This window comes from Rattus rattus, chromosome 2, assembly GCF_011064425.1.
Source record: "Rattus rattus isolate New Zealand chromosome 2, Rrattus_CSIRO_v1, whole genome shotgun sequence".
Lineage (NCBI taxonomy): Eukaryota > Metazoa > Chordata > Mammalia > Rodentia > Muridae > Rattus > Rattus rattus.
Window position 1 is genome coordinate 3,383,783 of NC_046155.1, and position 7,564 is coordinate 3,391,346.

Genomic DNA, 7,564 nt, shown 5'->3' on the forward strand with positions numbered 1-7,564 from the left:
ATCTCTAGGGCAAGGCCTAACCATCAACAGGTCCAGGGGGAGCAACCCTGTATGGGAGCAGGGGTTTGGTTCTGCTGGGACAGCTAAAAAGGAGTTAACTATGAGGAAGTAGAAGCTGCTGCCACCAATATGGTTAAGAGACCAAGCCTATCCTTAAAACTGAACTCCCTTTTGGACATTCGATGCTACTTCTTGAACATATTTTATATTTTGGGTTCTAAGAAAGCCTGGTTTTCAAAGCCAGCCCATGGTTATCAGTGACCCCACCCACCTAGGGGCTGCTTCTGCTCATCTCAGCTTGTAAGAGCACTTGGTGGGTAAGGCATAGGGGCATAGGCTTTTTAGTCCCTACCCTTTGGAGGGAGAGGGAGAGAGACCTCTGAATTTGAGGCCTACATGGGGAGGTTGAAGACACCCAGAGCTACCCAGTAAGACCTTGTCTAAAAAAATTAAAAATAAAGAAATAAGAGAATTAGTGCTCCCATCATTGACCTATTCACCCCAGTGCCAAGACTGTGCTCTGTGCCTGTGACATTGACACACTACACGGATCAGGGGTAAGTGTGCCCAGTGCCAAGACTGTGCTCTGTGCCTGTGACATTGACACACTACACGGATCAGGGGTAAGTGTGCCCAGTGCCAAGACTGTGCTCTGTGCCTGTGACACTGGCACACTACACGGATCAGGGATAAGTGTGCCCAGTGCCAAGACTGCTCTGTGCCTGTGACACTGGCACACTACACAGATCACGGGTAAGTGTGCCCAGTGCCTCCCTTAATGCGGTCCTGAGAGGAACTGACACCAGACATGAACATCACAGTACATCCAGTTTCATGAATGTGCCTTTCCCAAACCCTTGGGGGAATTCCCAGGCCTATCCTCACACTAAAGTCCAGAGGAGCTGGGTGTCTCTGGGAGAGGAACTGTGGGCCTCAGCCCTGGCTCCATCACTTTCCTGTACTCAAAACTGGCAAGCCATAAGCACTCCTTGTCTCTTTGGCTTTTGTTTTAAAGCCACGCAGTTCATTTACACACAGCTAGGGCCAGCTTCTGAGTCTCTCTGGAATAAGAGTCATTTAAATCAGTCTGCGTGGTTTCCGTGAGGTCAGAAGGAGGAATACAGGGAAGCTAGTTCCATTACTGAGCCAATCTGGGGCTGCCTTCCCTCCGGCAGCTAAGCAGGAGTCACATCAGATTGCTGAGCTAGTGCTGAAGGCTGGTGAGATCAACAGTGTCGGGCAGCTCTGCGTCCTGCATGCTCAGCTTAAAAAGCAGGGATACAGTCATGGACTCCTCTCCTCGCAACCTCTTATCCACAAGGACCCTAGGAAATAAATACTCAGCATCGGAGAAAACAAAGACTAGAAAGTATTAGTATTTGCAAATAACTAAGATATGTGTGTACAAAGCTTAAACAAATCACCAACTACCTTAACTTAAAAGGAGAATTGGGTCTCTGTCCTACCCTTTAGTGACTCACACCCATCTTCATAGGCAACAGCTATCCTGGCTACTGAGGCTCCCCAAAGATGCCTCATGGTGATGAAATCAAATACACTCGTGTGTATTCTTTTGAAATGTAGGTGAGAGCATTTACATTTTTTAGAAACTTTTTTTTTTTTTTTTTTCGGAGCTGAGGACCGAACCCAGGGCCTTGTGCTTGCTAGGCAAGCGCTCTACCACTGAGCTAAATCCTCAACCCCGAGCATTTACATTTTTAATTACAATTTTATACTTTGTATGTGTGCATGTGTACACATATGCCACAGCTTGTATGTGGCGGCCAAGGGAACAACTGCAGGGAGTCAGTTCTCCCCTTCCAACAGGTAGGTTCCAGGGATCAAACTCAGGTCGTCAGGCTTGGTGACAGGTATCCTTATCCACTGAGCCCTCTCACTGGCCCTAGACAACACCATGTTCTATAGAAAACTTTAAAATAATTTCAAACTATGAGTTTCACATCACTTTCACGTAAAGAGATGCCTCAATTTTTTTAAATACCCAGGTAAAGAGTTTATCTGGTGTGTTCATGGCCCAGAGTTCAACACCAAGCATCACACACACAAAACCTAAATAAGCATAAGTAGTCAATGTTATAGAATCTATTATGCATTTTTGTACTTGTGTAGAACTGTTTCAGACTTCATTTATTGCCATATACATATTTTTTCCTTTTATTGGATTTTATTTACATTTCAAATGTTATTCCCTTTCCTGGTTTCCTGGACATAAGCCCCCTATCCCATCCCCCTCCTCTCTTCTATAAGGGTGTTCCCCTCCCCATCCACCCCCTTCCCACCCCACCATTATGTATTTTTTTTAAATATTTTATTTATTTATTATATATGAGTACACTGTAGCTGTCTTCAGACACACCAGAAGACGGTATCAGATCTCATTACAGATGGTTGTGAGCCACCATGTGGTTGCTGGGATTTGAACTCAGGACCTCAGGAAGAGCAGTCGGTGCTCTTAACCGCTGAGCCATCTCTCCAGCCCCCCATTATGTATTTTAAGTGACCTTTTAAATTATTTTTTGAGACAGGGTTTCTTTTTGTAACCCTGACTATCCTGGAACCCACTCTGCAGACCTGAGGGCCTGAAACTCAGATCTGACTGCCTCTGCCTCCCCAGTACTGCGATCAAATGTGTGTATCACTTGGTGGGCTATATAAGTGACTGTTTATTATAAACAGTCTTTTTACATTTTTAAAAAACCCATTCCAAGCAACGTATCACTAAGCACTTTTGTCTGTATTTTTGTTTACAAAAATATTTTATTTGCTATTAAATCCGTAGGTCGTATTTCTAAAATTGCTAAAGCAAAGACTATATACATTTTTAATTTCATGAGACATCGCCTAATTTCCTTCCAGGAAGTTGCACCTTTTTATAGTAAGTGGGAATGTGTATCTCCTTAAAGAGCCATCCAGCCTACACACCCAAGTCACTTTATAATACTCTCAGAGGGGCAAAGGGCAGGCCTTGTAACCACCAGTGTTCAGAAACTGAGACACAACAGAAACTATCACATATCTAATAAAGCCTGAATCAGATTCTGGGTTTCTAGATTTTCAATCCAGGAGTCTAACTCTGGACACAGAGACGGCGGTTTCTCAGAGGTCAATTCACTGACTTCACACTGGTGCTGAAGCAGGGCTCTGGGTGGAAAACCGCCTGGAAACACAACTCCCACAGTCAGGGTCAGACATCCTTGCGATCAGGGGCCCCATTCAATTCCCCCGATTCCACAGCCCTGATTTGAGCATTTGGGGTAATGAGGCTCTCATATCTCTCTCAGGCTACCCCCATCCTGGGCTAGGTCCCACCTTCAAAGCCTTCTCCTTATGCCGACGCAGGATCACCAGTGGTCACCCCGTACCCAGAGTCAGGGTAACACCTCATTAGGCTGTTTAAAAACACAGCAATATCAAACCCTCCTCTTAACTCCGGCTTCGGCCCCTACTCGGCAAGGTAGACGCCCCAGAGGCAGGGCATCCAAGAGTTCGACCTTTCAGGCCTGGGCAGCCTCTCGTCAGGTCGCAGCAACAGCGTCGGCAGAGACTACTGCTCGTTTGAACCAACTGCGACGCTCGGGCGCCATCTTGTGTCCATTCCTCAGGCCTATTAGTGGCAAACTGGAAACTACATTTCCCAGCGTGCCTAGCGCAACCGCACAGGCGCAATGAATGTCCTCTCGTTTCCATGGGAACCTCGACCCCAAGTAATCGGGACAGTTCTTCTCTGAGGGGTTAGTTAGAATATTGCTCCCTCAGATAAAAGGAAGGCAGGACCAGATTTGCCGACAATTACGGGGACAAAGTGGGGGAACTTCACCTGCCTCTGGGGACCAACACTGCCAAATTCTCCGGGGTGTCCTGGAGTACGCGCGCTCCCGGGGCCTCGGCGTCCTGAGGAGTTCGGCGAGACCAGAGTTTGGCTCTCTGGCCTGCAAGGTGCTCTCACCTTGAGCCAATTTCTAAATCTTGTCACCCTCCAGCGCAGGGCCTACGCAACACACACAGGTATTCCTTGGGAACAAGCGGACAGCGGGTGGGGATGGTGGGTATTGAGTGAACGTGGAAGTAGAATCCTGTCTGGGAGGAGACCGGTGCAACTGGGCTTGGACCCGACTCTTGTCTCCAAAGAAGTCCGAACCCCAGGCTGATCCCCAGTTCCACTCAGTACAATTGGGTTTGCTCTGGAATAGAAGACAAACCCCTTTATTTCGTTGAACCGAAGTTTCAGTCTTTGTAAAATAAGGAAGGTACTTGAGCACGTTGTGGTGGTGCACGCCTTAAGAAGAAGTGGACCTCTCCGAGTTCAAGGCCAGCTCGACATATATTTTGAGTCCAGGCCAGCCAAGGCTACATAATGAGAATTTGTCTCAAAATAAAATAAAATAAAAAAAAAATGGCACTCGAAACAAATAATCCTTAAGATGTTTTCTAGCCATGCAATTAATTTACCTACAGCTATAGTTGCTGCCTCTCCCCAAATGCAAAGAAAAAATGGCAGTGGAGGGTGGGGAATGAGATAGTTTAACCAAGACTCTCAGCTTGGGATGTGATCTAGACAACCTAGATTTGTGATTTGGGTACAGATTTATGTGCCTGGGTACTTTAACTGTCTGCCTGTATTTGTGCCATGTGAATACCTGTTGCTAATGGAGATCGGAAATGATGTCAGATCCTCTGGAACTGGAGTTAATGATGGTTATGAACCCTTCATGTGGGTGCTGAGGATCAAACCTAGTCCCCTGCAATAACAAATGCTCTTACGTGCTGAGCTAGGCCCCCACCTCGGGGTGTGTTTTGTTTTGTTTTGTTTTTCAAGACAAGGTTTCTCTGTATGTAGCCCTGACCGTCCTGGAACTCACTCAATAGACCAGGCTAGCCTCAAATTCACAGAGATCACACACACACACACACACACACACACACACACACACACACACACACACCCTACATTTTTAGTTCAATGCCTACATACAGTAACCACTATTCTAAGTAATGCTTCTCAGGCAGGATTGTAAGGAGGAGGCTTGAGTCTGAAGGCCAGGGCACTTACAGGCCCAGCATGTAGGGAAGATTCAGGGTCCAGCATCAGGGGGTGGGGAAGATGCTTTTCCTTCCTTAGGATTCATAGAGGATGTGGGCACTTACTTGTTATATGAAAGTTGCTGAATATACTTAAAATATTTTAAAAGATTCAAATGCTCTATCTGCATGTTCATAGATGGTCGTGAGCCACCATGTAGTTGCTGGGAATTGACCTCAGGGCCTCTGGAAGAGTAGACAGAGTGCTCTTGGCCACTGAGCCATCTCTCCAGCCCTTAAAAAAAACATTTTCAAAATATTCATTTTTTACTTGATATGTATGGGTATTTAGCCTGTGGATGTCTGTATACAACATGCATGCAGTGCCCATAGAGGTCAGAAGAGGGCATCAGATCCTCCTGGAACTGACATTAGGAATGCTTTTGAGCTTCCATATGGGTGCTGAGAATCAAACCTGGGTTCTCTGCAAGAGTAACAAGTACTCTAAGCCACTGAGCCCACCTCCAACCCCCATGCACTTAAACACCTATTATGTATGTGATACTGTGTGGGTACTCTGAGGAATGTGATGATGTAAATACAACCTCTGCCCCCAGAAAACAGAGTCCAAACACGTAAGTTAAGTAAATATTAATGTAGCATTCAAGGTCTAGGTCACTGTGCTCTGGAGATTCCAATGCAGGAGAGCCCACTCCCAAATCACATTATACCTAGAAAAAGAGGAGGCTTCACATGACCTTCCTAATATTAGACAAGTATTAGAAAATGTAAAGTGTACATGTCAAAAATTAGGGACAAGGTATTCTGGGGACCCTTCTTACAGCTTGTGATCATAGAAGAGCATTGTCTGTGCTCCTGACTAGATGGTCCTAGAAGACAGATTCTGTCTTCTCCTCATATATCTCAGCATATAATATATATCAGTGAGTAGTTTCCCTGTACTGGGACCAGGCTAGGTACTTAAGGACTGGAGGCCTTCTTACATTCCTAAGGAGGAAGAACATGACCAGGCAGGTGGTTATGGGGCAAGAGCCAGATTGTGGCATATTTCGTACAGTACCAACCCACTGAGAGAGCAAACTAATAGTGTCTTGATGTGTAGAAAGGTCTATGAACCTCCTTTCCTGGAGCTTTAAGGAAGAGCTATAATGGGAGGAATGACACCTAGACCATGAGGCAACCTTAAAGAACAAAGGGACACCCCTTCAATCCATGTCCATATTTGACAACCCATAGCCACCCACTATAACCTCCCATCTATGATGCCCTTAGCAGCAGGAAGCTACTTCTACCACACCAGGTTGCCAGGCCACTGCAAAAGGATGAGCAAAGCGGCTCCATCTCCAGGATGCTTGGGGTCCTGCTTTTCTCCTAGCCCAGAAGTTAGCCTTCTGAGACAGGGGTCCAGGGAGTCGAGGCAGCAGTGTCTCTCAAGTAAGGCACAAATAGACAAGACCTAGAGGAGGAAGCCTGGGGGACAGGGCCTCTTGAAAAAGGTCCGAGTTTCCCAGTTGTCTGACTTGAGGCGGGTGCAAGGTCACCTTCAAACCAGGGAAATGGGGAGACGGTGTAAAAGGAGAGCACACAGCCAATTGCCTTTTCTGTCCTAGATATGGGATGGTTCAGACCTTCAGGAGACTACGAGGCTCCCCTTTTTGGAAACATAAACCCAGAAGAGATCTTACCCGAAAAATGGCCCTGGTTTGTACCTGGAAGCCTGCGGTTGCTCTGCGTCTGCTTCATCTCCGCTGGCTGCAGGTAAGCGCTTGCACGGTGTGTGGGATTCCTTCGCAGCTCACTGTCAGATGAAGTCCGGTAAGTCCAGGCCTGCTGGGTAAGAAGTCATGATAGCTCCATGTCTACCAAGGAGGCCTGTGCCTGCCGGTTTCGGGAGTATAATGGTCCTTTACCATTTGCAGAGCACCGTCACTTGCATGCGATCTCATTTGGTCTCAGCAGCAGCAGATTCTTATGATGTAGTTTCACTTTTCAATCTGAAGGTCCTATTCTTAGGGTATAGATCTAAGAGCTAACCGACGGCATTGAGACCAGTAGTTTCCTGCCTAATATCGCTAAGGGACTGGGAGGCCACAGTCCTCAGCTGGATTCCAGAAAGCAATTCTCTCTCTTCCCAACTCAGCCAGAATTTCCTGCCTATTTTCCACCTATTCACAGGACCTATTCACAGATATATTAGAAGAGAGTCTCTCATTCTCTTGCCTCATTGGATGCAAACCTGTTCCCATGTGTGCAATCCCATTGAGAGTTACAGCTCCTTTCCTTGACTCTGCCAGGTTTACCCTCTGGCACATAAGTACCCAGATAGCTGAGATACTTGGGGAATTGTGTATCTGGCTATAGGAGCAAGAAAGGAATCTGAGGGGTTGGGGATTTAGCTCAGTGGCAAGGCCCTGGGTTCGGTCCCCAGCTCCGGAAAAAAAAAAAAAAAAGAATAGGAATCTGTCTGGTTCGGTCCCCAGCTCCGAAAAAAAAGGAAAAAAAA

The 7,564-nt window shown here is 46.5% G+C and overlaps 1 long non-coding RNA gene across 1 annotated transcript; it reads right to left on the reverse strand.

Moving 5' to 3' along the window:
* Window positions 1-992: 992 nt before the first annotated feature.
* LOC116893598 lies at window positions 993-3,594 on the reverse strand. The gene is made up of 2 exons (XR_004386998.1): window positions 3,331-3,594; window positions 993-1,325 (listed from the first exon to the last, which is right to left on the reverse strand). It is a non-coding gene; the product is annotated as an uncharacterized LOC116893598 (long non-coding RNA).
* Between the last annotated feature and the right edge of the window lie 3,970 nt (window positions 3,595-7,564).